Source organism: Bombus fervidus, chromosome 7, assembly GCF_041682495.2.
Source record: "Bombus fervidus isolate BK054 chromosome 7, iyBomFerv1, whole genome shotgun sequence".
NCBI lineage: Eukaryota > Metazoa > Arthropoda > Insecta > Hymenoptera > Apidae > Bombus > Bombus fervidus.
The window spans coordinates 13,956,883-13,981,176 of record NC_091523.1 but is presented as its reverse complement, the minus strand read 5'-3'; the positions used below and the strand labels follow the sequence as shown (position 1 = coordinate 13,981,176).

The window sequence follows — 24,294 nt, the reverse complement described above, 5'->3', positions numbered from 1 at the left end:
CGAACAAAATGGAATTTATATTGATACACGTTATACCGCGTTTCTTACTGAACTTGTCCTGTGTTGCATAGTGATGCATCGGTCGACAACGTTGCAGAGTGTAAAAGTTACAAACATATCACAAATCATAGTTTGTATTCTCGTCTTTTACAATTTTATCATACTAAATCAAATAAGACAATCGGATCACTCGTAATTTAGAAAATTTACTGGCAACATTTCATTTATTTTATCAAAGAATTTGCTGATTTACTATCATGCGAAAAAATTGATTAATTCTTGTAATTTCTTCTTATACGAATTTATTACGTGAACGAGAAAATTTATTAAGCGATATATCGTAAGAAAAAATGTCACTCGGAAGAAAGTCTTTGAGACGAATTGTGGGATGTGGAGTGGTTCTTTAGTTAAAAAGTTCCAACTTGAAAGTGGCTATTGTAAACGTTGCCATTGAGAAAAGCAAGCAGAAGGAACGCGTTCGATAGAGACACTCGAATCTTCATTCAATGCTCTAAGCGAATCGCTCGATCATTTCATGAATAATCGGCCGTAATGGCAACTAATTTTTGTATAGGCTGCCGATAATTCTCCAGCCATCTGGAGAATACCGGCATTAAACCAGAGAAACGTTGTAGATAGTTCACGTGAAGTGGCTCTCGATCTTAAGCACGAGACAACAAAGATCCTTCGATGTTTCTTTCTTCGATACTTGTATTTCAAATAAAGTTAACATTTAATATCATCGAACGGTTTGGGAGAAAGCGAATACCCAGATATTGTTATGTTATCGTAGAAAACAGCAAACAAGTTTGGAATGAAAGTTTCCGAAATATTTTTCCACGCTGCACCGTAAAGGGATTAATATTTTAATATTCTAATACCACAGCGAGAACTTGGTCGGTGTAACGCTCACTCGCGGACTTTTACTGTCTCCAAACGATATTACGATCAACATCGTACTGATTATAAAAATGTTTGTTTACATAGTATGACGGGACTGATATGAATTATGTATATTCAACTTTCATAGATCATTCGGTTCCGAGTTATTTTTTGTTGAGAGGAAGAAATGCGAGCACCGGTATTGCGCCATGTGGCAAATTGTTACGTAATCCACGCGGATTCATCCGTTCGCAATCCTACGAAACACAAGGAGGATCTCATCCAAATTCAATTATGAAGTAGCTTTAGACATTTTCTTCCTTTTTTCCTAGAAACATTTCCGTACCGAGAGTAATTTGAACGTAAATGTAAATAACTCTCAATCGACAAAGCAGAAGACGATAATTCTTTAAAAAGCGTGGATTATATTCGTTTTGTTAAAAAGTACAAGGTTCTCGTTTTAGTACACAGGTTCGAACACCTGAAACCTGGTTACGCTGGTCTTCGCGTGCATTTCTTAATCGACCTGCACGATCTCGAGTTTAACCCGAAGGATCTCTCCATTGTCTGATGAACTACCTCAAAGACGGCACGCCATGAATAAATTCATCTTGGTAATCACCGTCATTGTTTCGCTGTGCTCGGTACAAACAGATCGAGTACACCTACATATCTCTGTTTCACGGCAGATTTAAATGGTATAATTAATCGCGTTAATTTCGACAGTTCTCTCTTCATTCTTTAGACGTCAGGTATTATCGTAGATTTTTAACCAGTTCGAGCTCGTTAAAATTCGAAGCATCGATGAAAGGAGAAATTGCCATTGAAAATTTTCACAAGAGAAGTCGAGAGGCACGTTGAATGCGATAATGGAATTTTGAAAATGGAAAATGTCGCAGGGAATGACGCTCCCAAACCGACATACTCTTGAATCGAAATGAGATGCACTTCAAATCCATCTTACGGAAAAGTGGCCATTTCCATTTGTACCGTACGAAACAGGCCGAACTGTCTCGCGTCGCGGTACCATCGTTCCAATAATTTTCTCTAGCAAATACTTTTCTCTAGACAAATTTTATGAAAGTACGTATTATAGAGTTTCCAATGGCCTAATTCCATCAGAGGGGAATTTAAGGTTTCGATAGACGCAAGTTTGCGAAGTAATTTCTGTGAAGAAAATCGCAAGACGTTTCTCTAGCCGCACTCGTCAATAATTTCACCGCCATCGTGTCGATAACGACGAACCAGTTTATCGAAACCCTACGTTCCCAACGTATTCTATCTCGGTTTTCCCGGTTTTAGTTTGTTTGAAGCATTACGGCGTAAGTTGAACTTTTGATATTTTATTTGAGCACACGCCTGCCCATTTATATACAAACTTCAATCTCGAGATATGCGTTCGCTCTGATCGACTACGACATGTTTACACGAATTTACCCGACATATCCCCAGGTCGTCTGACCACGTTACGTTCCTCTGTATCTCTGTCGAGCTGCTACGTTTGCGAAACTCGTTTCCTTTCGACTCAACATTCACAACGTTTAATTCTACGTAAGCTTAGTTAATCGTGAAACGAATGGCCCGTTGTTTCTTGCTCTCTCTCTCTCTCTCTCTTCGACATTATTCTCTATATGGAAAGAGCATTTGCATAAAATAGTAGCAATTTAAAACAATATATCGTTTGGTTCGTGGTATTGCCGATTATGAGAAACCCATATAGAACAGTATACTTAAGCTCCTAAATCTATAACGCTTTAATTCGTGAAACAAATTGTGTAAAATTGTATTTTTTAAGTGCCACCATGGTGAACATACTCGTGAAATAATTGAAGTAAAATTCAAAAGTTGAAACATAGTACTCGAGTTAGAATAAAATCTCTTCTTTCGTCAGTTTTGGCTCGCGAACGATATAAAAGAGTGTAGAATATTGCCCTACCTACGTCTTGTCTTTTGATGTCCGATTATTTGCTGTAATTTGGCTATACGGTAATTTTTTAGACTACAGAACGAGCAGGCACAACTTCGGACTTCCTTTTCAACGTGGTGCACAAAAGTGCTCGTTAAAATACCATGAAATGACGAGGCGAGGAAAGAGAAAAGGGGGAGGCCACTCAGAGGAACTTTAACCGTAGCACCTTTTCTTCGTCTGCTATCTTCTTACCTTATTCCTCGGCCGGACTCTTACTATCCTATTCTCATTCTTCTTCATCGGTTAAATCGAGGTTATCGGAGCGCTCAATTATTTGGGTCATTCGAGACTACCGTTTTCCACTAGCATCGAGCATATCCCACCGTGCACCGAATATTTTGCTAGAAATAGGTAACGTTTCTCTGATAAAACGATGCCGGAGCCATATTTACCTAGGAAGAATTTCCGAATTAATTATTTAATATTAAACAGTGTTACGAATTTTTTAGAACGATCCTTGAAATTCTTTTCTATCTATTTGCAGTGAAGATATAATTAACGAGAACGTGTCTTGAACTCGTAGTAATAAATATCGTAGAGATGTCTGGAAGTAGATGTTTAATACGACCGTATGATTATCGTGCGATATATTATGGGTGATTTCACAAGGGGAAGAAACGTGATATAATTGATTGGTTGCCGAAAATAACTATATTTCGCGTAGGATAGAGGATTGAGCCACGGAACACCGTATCGTTTATTACGAGTAGGTTAAAACCTGCGGGATATAATTTAATCGCTCGTCTGTACGCTTCGCTATCCAACGTCGAAAGACCTTGCGCCGATAGATAAAGAAATGGTACCCTTCAGACTTTTCTAAAATTACCGCGACACGCGTCGCCCCAAAGAAATTTAACGAGCAAAATGATTTGTTGCTTAGAATTGCAGCAACACGTATTTACGAGGCACAATTTTCCTTTCATTTTTCTCGTGCTCGTATCCTATAAAAGCTTCCGGTGAATCGTCTCGTGTATATTGCACGTACACACGGCGATATTCCCGTTTTCGAAGCACACATTTTTGTCGCACTCGACTTTTTCCCATCGTACCTACTCGTTCTTTCTTCCAAGCGAAATTTAAGAAAGTTACAGTTCGATCGAACTCACTTGACCGATCTCTCGAGCACAGCTGGCTACCAGCGGGGTCGTTTCAGAATGGCAAAACGCCGTCTACCATTGCACCCGGAAATTAAATGCCACATACAGGTTACAGGAAGATGATTGCTTCGTCCTTGACACGGTGCGGCATATACCGCTTATTTGCAGCCCTACGAAATTACGAGTCACATGATCCAGAGATGACGATTAGTGCGAAATAATTCCGGCGCTTGAACATGCCCGTAATAGATGCGTATCACGGATCGTATGTGCACGCACGCATGTACGTAGCAGTGTGTACACAGTGTAAAACACGGATAGGTACACGTACTTACGCGTGTGGTATCTATTATATCGACACGTAGCTTCGATACACATGTACGTTCAATGTCACGGTGCTCGCACGTGCATCTATCGCGTAGCTATGTATTTGCATGCGTGCAATTTACAGGTAGCAGTCGATGCGTATGCAAATTAGCAGCCAGGGTAGTTTGTTACAACGGAAATTTAAATTTTCTGGGTGGAAGGTCCGGGAAACATCATCATTGCGTGGCGTAAAATCGCAAGTGAACGGTGAACCACGGGGTAATTCAACCGCTGGAGCGAACTTCTGCCGCTTTCGCGATGTTTTACACAGTGTTGGAAAATACACGTGCACTCGATAATCGGTCAACGATATGTTTCGATAACAAGCTGTCACGTATGAATTAATTTTGTGGTAGCAATTTCGCGCGATCATCAGCCGGAAATCGTATCGAGCGTCGCACGTCGTCGTTATAAATTTTATTTTATTCGTCGCTCGTGCAGCGATATGGTCGAGACCTCTGAAACCATGCTATCGCAAATTACATTATGCCGTTACATAAATTTCTGAATGCAGTCAGACTGGAATCGACGATTTTGCGACAACAAAAATTATTCATCCGCTGTTTCGGCGTTGACGACTGTACACAATAGAAATAAAATTTCCAATGTCCTAATTACAGAGTCTCGATTAACCGAATTAAAATTGGACAGTCGTATTTCTCGGATAATTGAACGGCTGAAATTATGACATTATTATTTTTTTTTTAATGAAAAGTGTTAAGGTTATTGGATGTATGTGAATACAAAGGAACGCGTGGATAAATTGTAAGGTAGAAAATTGTATTCCGAACTTTGTACTTACGCTTTAATATTTAAAAAATATATATATGAGCTGGTCCAGATCCGCACGCTAGCAGCGTTACCCTACAACTGAAAAACCCTGAAGCCAACGTTGTATGTGTATCGTTTATGGTTTGCCTTCGACGTAGTCTTTTCTCTATGCGCCGTCGGTGGCTTCAGTGCTTGAGAAAACTAAAGACCAGATGTAGAGTTTTCTTAGAAGTAGCCACCACTTCAAGAAAAAGTGATAATTTATTGCGCATTATTATATAATTTTTTTCCAATCTTTCTGAGCTATACGTGGCTAAATATTGATATTCCTTTACTTTTAATTTATCAACATAAACTATAACTATACAGAGTCCAGATGTACTTATTTCTCAATTTCGTTAACATTTGTCTACTTGTTGAGACACAGAAATAATTTCCAATTGCAGCTTTAATTTTTGGTGCCATTAATCGTAGATCTTGCAAGGGTCATAGATTTTTGCAATATTTGCGACAGTTTCTTATTTCTTCTCAGCTTCTGAAGCATTCCTTGCTTTATTCCAACACTCGATACAATACGTTTCCTCTTTGATGCCGTTTTAGGATGTGAGATATTAACATAATATCATAACAGAACAGGCAAAATACGAGATCGTAGGACGACACGAGTAAGAAATATCGTTTAGTTGCTACAACGTTCGGTCGGACGAAAGTTTGCGTACTGGACATTCTCTTGTATTATAGAACTGTATAGAATTGTGGATCATAATTGCCGAAATAAAAGTAAAAGAACACTAAGGTTACACTTAGAATTCATATTAAAATAGTTTTAGATTTGTCTAATAAACGATTCCCAGGATCTTCGCCGATATACATTTGCACGTGTCTCAGCACTTTGTCTCACCATTTTACATACCACACTACCAACGGAACAGTTACATTCGTCTGTTTTTCGAGACGCCGCGCACACACATATTTCCACACACTCATATTCACATACGCGTGTCACTACTACGCGGCCAATCTGGTCTAGCACACAAAATTTTACATATCTCGATAAGAACGATTCTCGATAAAATCGTATGCGTCATTAAGAATGAACTGTACGATGTAACGTGACGCGTGACGCCTTCCGATCTTGTCACGAGTGATGCGAAACTTTCTATGGAATCCATTAACGCGGCGAAAGATGCAATTACGTTTGCGCGCGGAGCAACCCTAAGAGTAACCGCGATCTCGTCTATTTCATTTTATTAAGCTTGTCGCGCGTGTTCGTCCCCCTTCAAACTCTTGATTCATATTTAACGACGATATTAGTCATTTGCAAGTTCAAAGAACCGTGCCGCCTGTTCCGGTATCTACAGAGTGTTTCAAAAAGTTGCAAGAAATTATAAATAAGCAAACAAAAAGCTTTAATAAACATAGGTATCTGTATTCATACTCGAGCATCTTGTAACTCTAAAACTAACGATATTTAACCTACGTTCGTCGAGACCTTTTTGTTTGTTTCGATGTGCTCCTGATGTTTAGCACCAATTACCAGAAACAGTTTGTATTCTCCTAATTAGTTACACAATAACTGTGTAGCAACGACAGTTTCAATGAATTTAACGAGTTAGTAACGCAGAATTGTCCCACGTTGCAAATAAACTTCCTCAACTTCACTTTGGATACGCACGAGTTTGAAGGAAGAACTTGGATCAAGCGAAGTTAAATGTTGCAACAATCTAAACAACGTCGCGAATCCTTTCTATCCTCTCGTTTGCCATCGAATCCTAAACTTCAGCAGTTAGCGAACCGTAGAACGAGTTTCGGAAAAGAACCCAAGTTATTTTTACTCGAAATAATGAAATTCGCTCGAATAGAAAGTTTCTCTGAAGTGTCTCGATTTTAGTCGAGGCTGAATTACGACGATTCGATATCCAACTCGATCAACGACCCATTCAACGAAAGGGTAATAAGGTAATCGCTGTAATCGAACGAATTCTCTTTCTGTTTACCTTCTCCGTGTCGAATGTTTGAGGATGCGGAGGAATCTCGCAAGGAGTCGGCAGCGCCGGCGAGTAGCTAAACGTCGACGCCCCAGAGCGACGCCATCCTCATTGATTCCACTCCAACCATTTCACAGCCCTCTCGCCGCCCTTCCTTCAGCTCGTGTCCTTAACTGGCTTCGTTGCCCGCGACCTGTTCCTTCGTCAGCCGCGGGAATCCTTTAACATCGCTGTAATGCGTTTTGAATTGGATCGATGGGCCGGGGAACTTTTCCGGCTGTTTGACCAAACTTTCTCAATTTTCATGAAACTCTGTCCTCCGTTTAAGTCCGCGTTCCCCCGTGGAAATTCAAAGTCGACGATCAAACCGCGTACGCATGGATAAGAGAGACGAGGCAGAGATGATTCTGAATTAAAGTCGAGCAAACCGAACGATTCGAATTTCGTCGTGGATGAATCGTAGGAACGGCACAGTCGTGTTCGAGCATCGAAAAAAGAAAAAGAAAAAAAAATAAAGGACTATTATCATGCTTCGTTCTATTGGTCGCGTTACTTTAAAATCAGTCTCTGGCGAATCATCCAATTTGCATTGGTCGTTATATCGAGGTTCGTTCTCTGATTCTAGTCACGCGTTACCGCGTGCCGACGAAATTTCAAAAGGAACATTTTCATTGACACGGCGGTCTTCTGTCAGAAGGAAGACTTCGAGAATTGTCAAGGCGATGAATAATAAACGAACGGGCGGAGTTACGAGCGGGATATTTGTAAAATAAAAGGCCGGCGATATTCGGGTGACTGTAATTACCTTTGACTTTACCAAATAACGGGGTCTGTTACAGACAGCGGTGCAGGCATAATTGCATTGCATTGGCAAAGGGATATTATATGCAAACTTGAACTGGAGATGTAGTATCGGGAAAGACGAAAAGAGTTCTCGTTTCATTTCGAGAAATTTAATTCGAGTTTCATATATATGAAAACGAGACATCGTTAAATAATAAGTCGTGCCTCTATAAAATACGAAAAGTTTAACTTATTTCTTTCTCTTTTGATCTTCGTATAGAATTAAGTATAGTTATATTAATTATAGTTACATAAATACATCGAAACAAACGAGTGAACTTTATGAGCAAGACAATACAAGCTTTTACGAAACATTTCGTTAGAGAGCGGTACGTCGACCACTCGAAATAGAATGCTGTAATTAAATAGTTTTCTCTCGTTAAAGGACCGATCCTATCTATCGGTTGTTACCAGAGACGCAAATAATATGACGTTCGTTGTAATTATCTGTCTTCGTTTTTCGCACCGTTGTCGTTGAGTGGGAAGCGTATGCAACGCGTATCACACTTATCTAATAATCAAAGATAAATGGCCATCGCGACGCATTAGCAGCGATATCGATTCTGTAAACGAGAATCAGCAGCGAACATTAAAGCAGTCGGTGGCTCACGCTGACTTTAAAGCTCGACTTCCTAGTAGCAGTTATTCATTCGGCGAGCTTCATCTCGAACTTCGTCGCTGAATTACCGATTCAGCGTGGGATCGATCAATATTCGGTCGCGTGAACCGGGATAATCTCGGTCGGAATTCCGGACAACCGAATTCAAAGCGATTTAGAGCTTAAAGTATTTAATCGGACGGATGACGAGCGTTTGAAATTTCCGTGAAATCAACGACGACGCACCGTGTTGATTCCTAGCTGATTCATGAATATCTTTTCCTCATGTTTTTTCGAAACATCGCCATCGACTGCAATTCAGTGGCACGCAACAAAACTTGTTGCTCTGGAATCAGTCCAGCCAGACAACCGCAATTACTCTTTCAATCGATCACGCGTTCCGCCGCGGACAGGCCGCACCGAATACACTTTGAACGCGACGATCGATGATTTCAACGCGATCCACGAGCTCTCGGAATTTAAACGACCGCGCAACCGTCCCGGAAACACGGTCCACCGATCTTCGGAAAAAGTGAAGCTGTCACTGACGAACGAAAAATAAATCGCTTCTCGAATTTCTTGGGGTCAAGATTTACGCAGCGATCGATTTTCCTCGTCATGATACGAATTGTATAATGATAATTGGGCGACAATACAGTTTGGATAAGAGAATTTTTCATAATAATATGATATAACAACAAGCATTTAGCGCTTGGATTAATCTAATATTTATGACAAAATGAAATAAAATAAATAGGTATCTCATAGCTTATAATATTCATTTTTAGATTTGTTTTGCTTTACTAATAAGTATGATTTTAATAGTCTAGTCTCGTAACAGTGCTGAGAAAATTTCAAAATGTTTCCTATAGTACACATAATGTATTCATAAAAGCTCTCTACGTACGTTCGAATGCTTTCCTGCATTTGCATACCGTGTTCTAATAGGAAGTATTCTGTTGAGACAATAAAACGTCCAGATAACGGCTGCTTCGGTGAAGAAGATTCTACCGTATTCAAAATTTTTCTCCTAAATTCGCATCAGTTCGATACGTGACACGATATATCGTAATTTGTGGCCAAATATTTTGCAATTTCGAGTCAGCTGGAGATATTTAAACATCCTATCGACCTTTCATTGCAAATTTCTCTGAAATTCACACGCGCCAATATGAACCACGATTTATCCTTATTCTCGTGCCAGCAGCGCAGAAAGCATCATTTCCGGTTGCACGCGTCGCTCGTTTGTTACCAAGTGGACTGTAGTGGACTGTAGCGAAGATTTTCAGCAAGTCTTCTCCCATTTTATTTTTCAACTTACTCAAACGCACACGCTTCTTCGTTTCCGCTTGACACCGACAAAAACGATACTCAGATGTTCGTTCAGCGTTCGTCAAAGTTTTGTTACATTGCCCGTTCGAAAATCTCTACGTGCTAACAGATATAGGAAATGAAAATCCTGCATCAGTTTCTGTCTGCGGTATACTCGAAGAATCGGATAAATGCGCGCACGTATTGCGTGCGTGTATTTATGGATGTGCCAGGATAGCACCAGGGGGTCCCACGAGCGTGGAACAAGGGAACCAAAAATTCGAAGAAGCGGAATACGTCTTCGTGAAACATACTCGTGAAACATACTCGTGGAACATGGAATCTTGTTTGTTCGGAATTCCAGAAAATATACGTAGCCATGTCTCATCAGCAAAGTGAATAGAAAATTCAGTCATAGACCGTGCAACGACGACCCAGAGTATCGAAAACTATTCGTGGAATGTTTGAAAATGAGTACGCATTCCGGCTTTTTCCTCCGACCTTCGGCTCCGATAATGAGAAGATCAAGAGTCGAAGTTTAATCAATGCAAACCGTACGATTTTAATCACGCCTGGAATCGTTCTGGATGGGAAGTTTGTCTACAGGGTGTCCCGTATACCTAACCTAATAGTATTACGTACATTCTACGTAGATTCTACATATAGAAATAAGTTGAAAATATAGGGTAATATTTTGTTTTCGTAAGTGGTATTTCGTTTCCGAGAAAATTAAATTTAAGAATTCATCAGTCACGCATGTGTCAAGGTAATCCTTAATTAAATGAAAAAAGACTATTCGACATTTTTTGATTATTTTTTTGTGTAGAATTACATATGAATAGATAGCGAAATACGTAATATTGTCAACGCTTTTTATTCGCAAGGTGAGGATACAAATACCTCGTGCATGTCTTCTCCAAGATTATTTTTCTGTCTCGTTATCGATCGTCCTGATCTCGACCATTAATTAAACGAAGTTTGGACGAACAGAATGAAGAATTCCTTTAACAAAGTTTCCTGCGGCTCTTTTGCTAGAAACGTCTCTTTTATCAAGCAGCCAAGTGTACGTCTTAATCTAGGCACTCTCGCTGTATCTCTGCTGGTTTTATGAAAATAAAATTTAATATCGGTGCCCGTGTAAACACAGCTTCAAGTCCCGCTGACACTCTATGAAACATGCTGGTAATAATCCTTGTACGGGACCTCCTGCCGCGCCTTCTTGTCTACGACGACATTGTAATCAGTCATTTAATATCCACCAGGGAGAACCTAATTTCTGGGAGTCGTGATGAAAGTCTTGCGGCGCGGTGTTGTCGATTGATAGGGAGCCTTTCTCGATTCTATCGGATTAAAAGAGAATTTTCTCGTTGTTCTCTTACCTCCTACCAATTTTATACGAGCAATAAAACCAGCGGCTGAAATTTGATCGAGAAATTCGGAGTGTTCCTCGTGTTTCAAAACGTTCCACTTGATTGACAGAGGTCGAATAGAGAGAATCGTTAAAATGTTATTAAAAGAATCGCGTTGGTAGACGTTCTAATTACACGTTATTATATCTGCCGAGAAGATTTAACGTTGACGTTTGAAAAGCAGTAAATTCGACTCAATGTAAATAAAACGGACGTTCACGCGTAATATTATATTTAACGTTGAATCACACGAGTTCTTTCTTCGGATAAGCCACTCTTTCTCTCTCTCTCTCTCTCTCTCTCTCTCTCTCTCTCTCTCTCTCTTTTCCCATCTTTATTTTCCACGGTGATATACTGTAGGAATAAACGTTGACTACAGGACGTTGCATAGTATCGTCACGTTTGCACGAATTAATTAAACAGCTACTTGCAATTGCGCAATTATCGGCAGAGCTGCAATCGATCAGGGAAATGAGTCGTCAGCGTCGAAAGACGGGAATATACGTCGCATCCGTGTCCGTTTGATTCATTTCGTGGCGCCGGACGGATCGATTTTTCAATGAGATCGTCCCTCGTAAATTCGTAAACATTTGTAAAAGCAATAATTCCGATAAATCGTGCGCGTGTTTCATCTAAATGTCAAGCTACGTAGAAATTGGATACTTGTTCCCTTTTCTTCGTTATTTTGTAAACTTTCGTCGCCTTATTAGTCGCGCTCGTTTCCTCTATTGCAATCGTATTCTTAGCACCGAGCAAAAAACAACGAGCTCGATCGATTGGTTCTCGATGTTCTTATTCTTCGCGAGAATCGCAAGAACTTGGCTGTTTCTTGGGCAAACTATGGCGCCGGCTAACAACAAGACATCGAGCGGTCTGCTTTTTACGATTGTCACCTTTTGCACTAGAGAGCCAGGGGATTAGAAGAACGTTTCACTCAGGCTGTATCGGCTATTTCTATCTGGATACTTCGCAAACAGTAATACACTTAAATGTTTCTTGAAACAAGTCGCCTGGGTATACAGGACGATTGAAGTCTTGGTACACAGAACTCGTTAAATCCACGTGTCACACGTACCTACCTCCCTTTTCTCAATTCTCATTTATTTCTATGGCAATTGTACGCGATCTTTCGCAGTAATTACGGTTTCTCGAATTCTTGGTTACCGAGGAAAATTAAGCTTAAGCCTGTTCACTCTGTTTCATGGTACTTCGATACCGCGAAGATTCATCTAAAATTTTCGATATCTTATGAAATATCGATTATCAAGATAATACAGAATAGCTTCTTTTATTACCCCGAGCTATTTAGAATCACAAGTAGATTTTATATCCTGTACGATCTGAAATTCATTCGATCATCTACCTGAAGATATTGTCGCGGATCACGCGTTTCTGTGTACGTACCAACAAAGCTTGTATCCTTCCAATAACACTCGCCACAATAGTGCGTTTTATTGGCTAGCACAAATGTTTGTCGTGAAGTGGAACTTCTCTCGGACACAGTCGGCCAATTTTCTTCGCGAAACCGACGAGACCTTAAGGGTAACTTATGGGAAAAATCCTCTAATGGAATGGCATCGCAACATAGCGCCATCTCCGCTAACAAAACAGCCTCGTTCATCTCTGTTAGATACACAAAAGTCAGGTGCACGATAAAAATATTTTGATACGCACAGGATGTATCTAGTTTCTGTGTATACATACACATTATTATTTCTCTAGCTGATAAAAATACGACAAAGTTTTTCATAAACGTTGTTTCATTTAATGAAGAGTTTAATGAAAGAAGGTTATTTAAGAAAGGATTAATTACAGTAATTTCAATATCAACTTAGTTTTTACATATTCTACAACGTGTAGAATGAGATACATGATAATTCGTCTTATAATAATATTATCTTTGTGCAAAGGTGTTGATCGACAAGTAAAGTCAGGCAAAGTAGGTGGAGTACCTTTTTGGTGAATTCCATACATATTTTTTATCCGATAAATTATTGCTCGAGTATACATCTCCTTTGCTTTGTTAAGCACACGCCGAAATACGTAATGTGGTAATAATATAATGGAATCTTGATTATCTAAATTAATCATGGCACATAATCAATCATAGTCAATACATAGTCGTATAATCAGATAACTGTATTTCGTGTGAGAGATCCTGAACATCTCGGATCGTGAACTATCTTAGAAATGCCGATATTGAACGAGAAGGAACACTTTAGAATAAAAATGTAATAATTTCTATTCTGCTTTTCAAAGAGATTTGATTAATCGAGATTTAGGGATAAACGATGATCGTTCCGTACTCGATATTCTAATAATTGACATTCCACTGCGATATAAATCTGCTTTAACAAATTACATCGACATTGAAATCTCTATAAATAATAGGCTGGAAGGAAATCCAGAAATTCTTTATTTATCGTAGCCATTCTGTTAATATTTGAAACGTTCTAGCTCTCAGACGATACTTTGTTTAAACGATCTCGGATTACAAACGCTTCAATGAAACACTGTTTTTGAGACGAGTAGCTTTTCTTCAAGTTCGTCACGCTCTCAATAATGAATCTTACGAGCTCATAGCGACGCACAGTTCTTCGAGTGTTTCTCCACCTCGAATGCCTGCAGCAACGTATATACAAGCGTTAAGCTCGGTTTCCTTTCTACCTTTCCTTTGTTCTGCTTTACGTTTAAGTGCTCATATTAATATATCTCTATAACCTGAATTTTCTTGGAAACGGAGAAACGGGTTGGTTATTCCAACAAAGTTGTTCTATGTGGCTAGGTGCACCTTGCAAAATTTTGGATTTCGTCAGTGAATTTTACTAAAGTAAAATATAAATTATTCGAAGTGTTCTATGTTCTATTGTATATCAACGCGCTGTTCCAAGCTAAAATTATAAATCGTAATCTTTCACATTTATGAATTTACGATGGTTGCTATAGTTCCTGGGACTTGAATCATTTTTTGTAAAATATACGAACGGAAGCTGGTAATTTTACAAAAATACTTGGTTTCTCAATGTTTCTTAGTCGCCGATATTTTTAATGTTCATCGTTGAGAAAATTACAATCTTTTCTCGCTCTAACAATGATATATGCATTATTCCATGTAAAATTCTATTTTTAAAAAATACCTACATTGTCTTCAAAATTTTCTTCAATTTTACTACGGACCTTACGAATGATCTAATGATCTTAGTCGTAGTTGTAAATTAGAATTTTTGTTCGTTGTTTACGGTAACAGAAAAAAATCACGACACGTTGTTGAATCGACATCGCTAATTTCGTAGACGTTGCAGAAACATAATGGTTGATTTGAGGGAGTTGGTGAAGGCGTTGAGGAGAACCGTTGAATGAAACACGAGAGCTTCACGTGGGCGCTCGTGAGTTCAACAACAGCTGCGGACCATCCAGCAGCGTGTACATTGGTTCAGCCCTCGGTGGCTGAAATTGTTCAGCACGAAATTACCGAGCTCCGTTTCGTCGTTGGAACTTCCTGTTGCGGTGTAACGCCGCTATTTCCACCGAGTTTTGTTTGGCGTAGAAAAATTTGGTCTAGAAAAGTCGCGTGAAGCTTGTCACGATTCGATTTCTATCGTAATCGTAGATTACCACGTTCGAATGCAGGACAAATTTGATTCTTTGAAAAAGATATACAGTCGTTTCTTTCTTATCTTTCTTCCCTTTACGTCGGTAAGAAATTAGGCAAAGTATCCCCCTTAATTACAGTATGATGTTTTATCGATTATCATTGTTCCTTCGTTTCCTCCTATTTTCTTTATTTCCTCAAGAAATTAGGCAGGTTTATTGGAATACGCCGATATATCGTGATAAAAGACACGGATATATTTTGATCTGTGTGTGAATAGTTTAGTCTGAAAAATGATTGAAAACATACCGTAGAAAGTACGTCAGTTTAACCACAAGAACGTTATAATTCTGTTTAGTTTTCACTTCCTAAAATTAAGACAATAAATACGCTGAATAATTAAATAGCTTAGCTAAAGAACACAAAGCGTTCCGTTTCTTTTTGTACACTGGCGCGCTTCTTCCCATCGCTTAATCTTTTAAACAATTAGGGAGGAAACTCCAGCGGGATTGTTTCGCTTAAGTACGATGTTTTGCCGATTATTATTCCTTGTTAAAGGGATGATCAGGAAATTCGTGTATGGCTAGATGGAAACTCAATGGTGTTCTCGATAGTTTAGGTTATCCGGTCGGTCATAGGGCAATAGTTGGTTTGAACCTCCGAGTTGTCTAGTTCGTGATCCGGGAATACAAGCCGCTCGTAAAGTTCCTTTGGTATCCCGCTAGCAGTTTCAAAGCCTTCGGCTTATACCAAGTGCCCAGCAAAGCGTAAGATATAATCATGAAGAATCGACGAGAAGAAATGAAATGCAGCTGCATCCATTTTCCTACACTTCGCTCCTTGATTCGCTACTTTATCTTCGTTGTATTGGTAAACGTAAAAATTTCATTTACGAACAACGAAGATGGGTCTGGTGGTTAAAAGAACGATCGAACGAAAAGGAACTTTTGTGCTCCTTCTCGCGTCCTGATACTCCTCGTTTGTCTTTGCCATAACGAATCCTTGAAAGCAGCGTAAAGCAAACAGAAAAGAATAAAACGAGTGTACAATAAGGAATCGCGAAGCTCTTATTGTGTCGGTTACTTTAATTCCATCGGTGGATAAGAGTTTGAAAATAAAGAGTCTAGAAATAATGTCGACTTCGAAATTGGATATGCTGCAGCACGCGGCACGCTGCGTATCCTATCGCCTCGACTGCATTCCCTTAATTACTCGCGCGGACGGTGTACTAATTAACAGAAACGCCGTTCTCTGTTCTAGGTGAGACGAGGACGTGAGGGCTGATCCGATGAATGGGGCTCAGCTCTGGCACAGGTATTGTCTAGAAATAATTTCGAAAGGCAGCTTTCCTCGTGGAGAGGTAGCGAGCCAATTTGTATATCGTGATTACAGCTTAAACTCGGTTTCTGGATATTAGATTCTTACATCGATATCCTTTCGTGCATCTATTTCGTCGTAGTTTCGAGAGTCGATGCAATTACGCTAGCAATATAGGTCACATCACTCTCGAAACACATGTCACTTTTCCATTCGTTTCGTCTCCCTCGACGATGATATATTATCACGCGAGAGACACTTGATTTTTAAATTTATATTCTTTCTTCTACGATTCTACAATTATCGAACATAATGCTCGTACCATTTAGGTGACACAACATTTCCTCAAACTTCTGCCGTATGTTGCGTGTAGGTTGCTGTGTAAAAAATAATCGTGCGCGGCAACTCAACATTTTTATTCAGGCTGTCTTGTTATTGCACGTTAGCCGATCGCTACGCGATTCACTGGATCGTTACATTTACATAGCCGCGTACACACCCGTTAATAAGTGTTGGGACACGTGCTGATTTCATACGAAGCGTGTCAATCGATCTAAATTATTTGTCAAAGAATAAAGAATTTGTCAAAGCTATTCCCAAGCATCGCAGCAACGAAGTAACCATTTAACAATTATGCGTCGATCCCCCATGGTTTCCCGATTCTATGCAAATCCTGTTGAACAGATTTTACGCGAATTCGCTCCGTGGAACCGAACGTTTTTGTAAATAATCACGATGCCGTGCATCATAATTCATCGTATTCGTCGGAGTTGCCGCGGCCACGACAGATCAAGTCAATCTTGATGGAATTTCCTCGAAGATTCACGGATCGTGAAACAGTCAGAAACGGTGGACGCGGAATTCAAAGAGATTCCATCGGAGATTGCGACAGAGGCATACGTATCGAGTTTTGGTTTACAAACTAGTGGCACTAGCCGGTATTATTCTCTCCTACTTGAATACAATGCTCTGCACAACAGGGGTGAGAAACGTATTGGACAGTGGGAAGAAATATCAAATTATAGATGACACGTAGCTCTTGCCAAGTGGAACGAAAGTCAGGTTCATCGAATCGATCAAATACATATGTATGTGCATACATATGTATGAAGCAACGCGGTCGTTTGAAGTGATCCAAATCGTAATCATATTTCATCTTAATTCCATCGCGTCGCAGCTTTTCGAAATGTTTGTAAATTCAATCGATTTCCGTAATATAACGTTTTTAATGCGGCTTATTCATAACCCTTTGACGACACGTTACTACGCGTTCTCTTTGATCAGTTGGAATTTCCAATTCCTTTAATCCGATCGGGGTGAAAAACAAATAGACTGTAACAAAAACGTTCTATCTGCATTATTACGGGAAAACGAGATGCGAGTCGAAAGGAAAGAAGGCCAGGTACGTTTGGCCCAAATCACTGCGAACGGTTCTAGCGTAAAACACCGAATAGAGGGATGGCGAGGGGGCGGCGGGATTTAAATCTAATTTGCGATATATGTATAAGAATGGCGACGAGAATCTCCATAAAAAGCGTGGCTCGATGCCTCTTTTTCCGAACGACGTCGTAAGAAGTACACTTGGGCCGTTTTTTATTAATGCGGAAGCAGCCTCAGACCCGAGGCGTCCCTAAAATCTCTTTAAATACATCAGCCTCGGGTTGGAAATATCTCGGGTTGGCATCTCTAAAACACGCTCTTGTAGCGGGATACCGTGACCGAGCGTGTACTTTGAAAAATTAAAAGACCGAAAGTTTGCGGTCGTTGCCGTAACTTTCGTATCGTATTGTCGTTTACATTAAACGGACTCGAGCTTCTGGCATATCTCGAGCACTTCGTCGCATTTACAACGCCGTCGAAAGAAGAGTCTTTCCCCGTCGCACCTTCTCGATTGTCTTAGAAAATAAAAGAGTAGCGGAGAAAGCTTTTTACCTATGACGCTCCCTTTCTTCCTTCAGCTTCCTGTGTTCCCTCCGTCTCACGTTTTCCTCGTTGTTTTCATCCTTTTGCCTCGGCTCTTTCTTCTTTCGTCGCGAAAAGCAAAGGCGTATAACGCGCGATACTCGAAGGAGTTACAGGGAGAAAAGGGTCTGGATGAAACAGAAAGAGAAGCACGAAGCGAAAAAAGCTGGAAAGGACGGGGGTACGTGGCTTATCTTGAACTCGACACGCTGAAAGCGTTTCTGCTGCTTTTACTGCACCGCTAGACAAAGTTGAGTGGCAGTAACGTAGTACGTGCTATGGGCTTTCTCCCTTCCCGCGTTTCCTTCCAACCTTTCGGAAGACGCGACGATTCGAACTCACCGCTGAATACGAGCCTAATTGGAATTGAAAGCCTCGTCCGTGATCCCGTCTTGTAGTGGCATGCGTAACGAGCGTTCTTCCTCGATGAACTGTCGCATTGATCGATACGTACGAAACGCACTATATGATCGTACGTCAATGGAAAATCGGGTTTCTCGTATGCAAGGATACGTGTGATCGATCCGTCAATAGCGTGGAGGAGCGAGAGTACCACAATGATAAAAATATTGGATTGCCGTTAGTTCTTCATTCGTATTAATCCCTTGGTACCGATACAAACTTCGTATCTTCTGATTTATGCGTTTATGTGCGTCGTATGATACGTTTTTTAATTCAACAGTGTAGAATTCAAATATTATTGAAATATTTCGAATATCATTTCGCTTATACCAATGCATTTCGTGCTGGTTATATTAAAAATATATCTTTCCTATATTATCATTTCATCGGAAATTTTATAAAAATAGGCCATCCATTTTACCTAACGTTCTTGTATTTCGGTTTAAGATCGTTTATTAAGAGAATCGCTACAAACGAGACAGTACTCGATATCAATATCGATAAAAATAAGGTGTACCTTTACGTGACCAATGCATGGTAAAGCGATATCACGAAGAAGATGTATTTTCAAGCGATTGGCGCGTAATATATTCGCAGAGAAGGAGCTTGTCACTGTTCTATTATGTGAAAATTGTTACCCGAAAGTTTGTAAGAGTCTCGCAGTCGCTGACATGGAGGGAGTTAGATATAAAATAAAGTAATAAAATCTTTCTTTAACGGTAATATGATAATGATGGATCTCGAGTTTTCAATGATACTCTCGACTCTTCAACGATCCCCAGAAGACCTCAATCGTATACAATTTTAAAGATTTCACACGCACGGCACACATTCTTGCCACGTGCAACCAAATGCCCACGTGCAACTAAATCTCCACGTGCATCCTCTCAATCGCTTCTTATTTTAGCATAACTCACCATACACTAGCATAAATCGTTCCATCGTTAGTCATCTCGCACGAATTCTCAGCCTCTCGTAATTACGGATTGAAACACTTCTTACATAAGCGTTGTCGATACCTTCGGAGGGAAGGAGGCCTACTTTTCTCAACAATAAGCGTGATAAGCGTGACAAGCCGATTAATTACGCAAGGACCACGTTTAAACGTAGGGCGCAGAGTGAGGAACAGACAAACGGCGATAAGAACGAATAAGGGCAGAAATTGCAGACTTGTCGTTTGAAACGATCGCGAAGGGAAGATTAATTAGCGAAGTATAACGCGGACTGATTTTCTTGATGGTTTCAATTATTTGGTCGCAGGCGGTCTCTCCTCGTTGTCCCGTCAAACTGACGGAGAGTTCGAGAAGAATAGCTGAGAGAGGGCAAAGTTCACTCGTCGAACGGTTTCCGTGAGAAATCGAAGTCGATTCTCGAATAAACAACTGCTAGCCACCAACACAAATCCGCTGTTGATTGCAGCCATTGTGTATTCCTGAATCGTGTCCTTCTATCTTGTTGAACGCTATTTAACTGAAAGGTAGTTATTGCCGTGGCTCGATAGGAAATCAAATCGGAAACTGACAGGTTTGTTTCGTTTTGATGTTTATTTTTCGCCAAATGCTACGAACGCGTGCCTTCCGGCGTAGACGAGCGAGCAACTGTGAAGCGAAGCTCTGCAGTGGAATCTTTCTTCTCGTTTTATTGTATCCATTCGTTTGGCAGGAAACGCCGGTGAAACTTGAACAAACTCGAGTAAAAAACAGTCATCTCTTTTCACCGGAAATATTTCATAAGCCTAAATCTGCGCGGATCTTGCTTAAAACGCCTATTTATGCAATCCTGTAGCTGAGAGCCAGACTTACATAACTCTCCTTCTGTTGGGTCTCGACAAAGCAGAAAAAATACGGTATTCTCGTATTTCTTGTCGTAGAAATGTAGCATAAACCGTATAAACACTGGTAGCTTTTCATAGCATAATATTTTCCGATGTAATATAAAATTTCACATATTTATATTTATTTTATGTGTATTCTCGTAACATTTCATCTTTTCTTGCTCCATTACCAGTACAAAATGCGTAAAACTTTCATTTTCCAAGCTTCAGTATTTTCGAAATATGTTAACTGTGTCGCACAATGTAATTAGAACTCCATTAACTTAATGTTACTTTAGCATTTAAATTCGTTTCTTTCTTGATACTCGATTCGTTTGCTCCTCTACTTTCTATTTATCTTAACTACAGACATTCCACTTAAATAGATGTTTGTTTTATCCTCTAAATTTGATAACGAGCACTTACTTTACTTCGCATATTTTGTATACGCATTTTTGTATAAATATCAAATTTCTCACGAACGCATAATTTATGATTCTCGATTCACCAGCCGTTAATGGCTTGCAGAAAGCTCCAAGATTTTGCTAAGAACGTATGAATTTATATCTGCCAATGTTCTGCCAGTACTATAATAATTTTGTAACTAAAAAGAATGCACTTTGGAAAGATTCGCAGAAAGAAGGTTCGAAGGGACGAAATTGTAAAAGAAACGCAAACTCCGTTATCGCCCCCTTGTTCCTGTCACACTGATACCGATATTCCTCATCCATCCGCATGTTTCTTTTGGTCTACGTCGAAAAACACGTATTTCCTTTCGCGAAAGTTGAAAATAAAAGGGGAAAACCAATTTGGACAAGTGTGTGTGGCTTCGTAAAGTATTGCGGTTAAACTCGGAGTTGTCGCCGAAGGATAGAGGGTGAACTCGCGCACGATTTATTAAAGTCGCTGGGAAGATTTCCGCGATGTTAACTTGCCGAGTTTCTTCGTTTATGCTATACGGAAACAGCATGGTTCGCGTGATAGTTTCTCGAAACTTGGACGAGAAAGTTGCGCGCATTTACCAACCGCGAATACGGCGGCGACTTTTGTGAAAGATCACGCGCGATTTCTGCTCATCCAGCGACGATCGTAGACTCGCGATTTCGTTTCACATTCTTCGTGTTCGCGGTGAATCGCGAACTACGAAAACGATTATTGGCATCGTTCCACTGCATTTATATATTGTAGTAGATAATAAACTTTATTACTTAATAAAGATATTCATGCGTGACACGGTTTAGAATATTTCTCGTAAAGATCGTGTTACGTTGGATCGATACGAGATAAAATTTGCTGCTATTCTGCGTACTACCGACGATAAATTTAACGACGCGTAATAACAAGAATTTCCACAAAGTATCAATAACTTTGATATTTCTATTCCCTTTTATTAGATCGATCTCTGACTTTGTTATGTGGGAAAAAAGAAAGTAACTTTATCCGAAATATGTATTGCGAATATGATAATACTTTAATATCGAGTACGATATTCGTTGTTACTTATTATTACCTTTCATTCATCTGGCGAGATATTTATTTCGTGGTACAAAGAAATCTTTTTTTGTATCCGATAACTTTGTCAAGTTCGTTGAAAACGTAATTTCTTCGTCAAACGAAACTGCGAAGGGCATTATGGAACTTGCCATTTTTCCATCGAAAACTAGTATTCCAATTTGTTTAAGAGGAAGTTCCATAAAGTGTTGGTTATCTATGCTGCACCTCGTTCGTAGTTACCTAAACGTCTAACGATGAATCGATAGTTTGTGGATGACAGTTCTGGCTGTAATTTATAAAGTAGGCGTCGCCAGGTTGGAATAATTATAGGATGACTGTGACATTGCATGAACCGCGCAATCCGATGCAATCTACGTCGTTGTACTTTTACTTTGTCGTTGAAAGAATCGTTTAAACGTGACTGGAAGATTTTCGGAAATTTCGAAACAATTTCGTCTATCTATATCGAGAAAGAGAAAGATAAAACGTAATATTTGTTAATTCTTTACTTCGATTTTTTCACGTAAAACATTTCCATAACAAGATCACGATACATAAGAAAATACGAAGAGATGAACGATAAATCATTGGCGACGTGCCAAGCTCACTCCAGACCTATTTCTTTTACACCGAGAGTCGGTTTAATACCAATTATATGGAAATTATACCGCGACCACCGAATTTAATTATATTTCAGCCGCGTCGCGTTTTACGATCGGCCTGTTCGTAGAAAATCGACCGACGATACGCCCTCCAGAGTCATCGTCTTGTGCTTTACGACGTTTCGTTAACGTAGTCTGAATGTCTCGCCGGTCTAGCTCGTAACTTTTCAGTTTAGGTACGTTGCCCCGTAAAAGATGGAAAAGGTTTTATGAAATGAAGCGTCCTTGGAACTGGAATCATTAAGACCGACAAGAAATTTAAAGATAACCATGCACTTGTAGAAATGTTGCATATATTATACGTGTTACACGAGATTTTAAAATAAGACACGCAACATTTTTTTTTTTTTTTTTTTTTTTTTGGAAATAGTTTAAAAATAAATTCTCATTGAGAATTATAAGTAAATTATTCCTGATACTATAACGTGAATAATAAATGATTATCGTATGTTTGGTTCTAGCAAAATCTAATGTTTAAATCTATAGGGTAATATCTTTTTAGTCTGCGGATCTGATTCGTCGTGTCAAGTAATTAAGTAACTAGTGGGTTTCGGTGGTTGTTAATTCTTATGTTATATCTATTACTGAATTTGGATATTTCTTCTTAAGATCGCGATTGTTTCGTTGGTTTTATATCAAGGTGCATCCATTAAGGATCTTGGAGTTTTTGATTGGAATCGTTGAAGAATTTCTATGTTGGAATTACTCGCTGTTCCCCATAGTAACACACAACGTATATAAAATATGGATAATTCATAATACGAATAAAAGTTTTCTCTGATAGAAATCCAAACACTTTCGCTAGCCACTGTAGATAACATTATTGCAACGTTATCGCATTCTGCTTTTGAAAATGATTGCACAGTCGATAGGTCAATGCGCCGCTTTTGTTTGACGACGGATTTATCGTCCCTGTAGAAGTACACGTGAAAACGTGACATGACGTAAGTACATTTATGTATTTCATATCTATGTATTTGGTTCGGTCGTGTTTGTCTTCTACAGAATCCGTCTGAGAAAAGCTCATTAGCAGCGAGTAATCTGTTCCGTGATGAACTACGCGAAAAGTCTGACGACAATAGTAAACAGGAAGACGCGTTAGATCGTGGAAATTTAACGCGTTTTCGATTGCTCGACAAAGCTTACGAGATCGTAAAACGCCTCGGTTTTATGTTCCACTCGATTAATACTCGGTAGCGTGAATTTAACACGGTTGACACGATCAATCGTAGAGAATGATTTACGAGCAGCAAGAAAGCAAATCATTTCATTCGTTCGATTTACACGGTTGAATATTTTTACTTCTCTTATAACTGTACTTGTGTGTATAACTACTGCTCAAAACTATGTGGACGTCTGTTTGTATTTTCAAATAAAACGTCATTTATTTACACAATTGCAAATAGAAAAACCGAGGACAATTTTATTCTTTAAATCTTTGCACTCCTATGTCGAGTGTGACTCGGCATTGGTTTTTATCTCAGGAGTTCCTTTGTCGAGTTCCACTCGACGTTCTTTCAGTCCCACCTTTTTTTTTGTGAAACGTGCGAAATAAAACGAGGATTGCATCCTGGAAATTGTTTCAAGGTATAACATACACTTAAAAATTACAAAATACAACAATAGTGTGAATAAAACTGGTAATTAAGTAAATTTGTTTCTTCCTTTATTTATTTAAATTCTCTTATTTTTTAGTTAAAGTAAATTTCAAATAAAACACTTAAAAGTTGTTGGGAGCTGCTGCTAACGAAATTGAAACAAAATTCCGAGTGCAAACGGTTAATAAAGTCGTCGTAGAAGTAGATTCTTCTCCTGTGA

At 39.4% G+C, this 24,294-nt stretch overlaps 1 protein-coding gene across 4 annotated transcripts in view; it reads left to right on the top strand.

The window, feature by feature from the left end:
- Trpgamma (Transient receptor potential cation channel gamma) overlaps positions 1–24,294 on the top strand; it is a 102,009-nt gene that overhangs the window by 5,013 nt on the left and 72,702 nt on the right. For 2 of the 4 annotated variants that reach the window (XM_072006519.1, XM_072006518.1), the window contains exon 2: positions 16,087–16,140. The exons of the other annotated variants lie outside the window; for them this stretch is intronic. The gene's annotated coding sequence lies outside the window, so the exon portion shown is untranslated. The remainder of the gene's footprint in view (positions 1–16,086; positions 16,141–24,294) is intronic. 4 annotated transcript variants of the gene reach the window in all.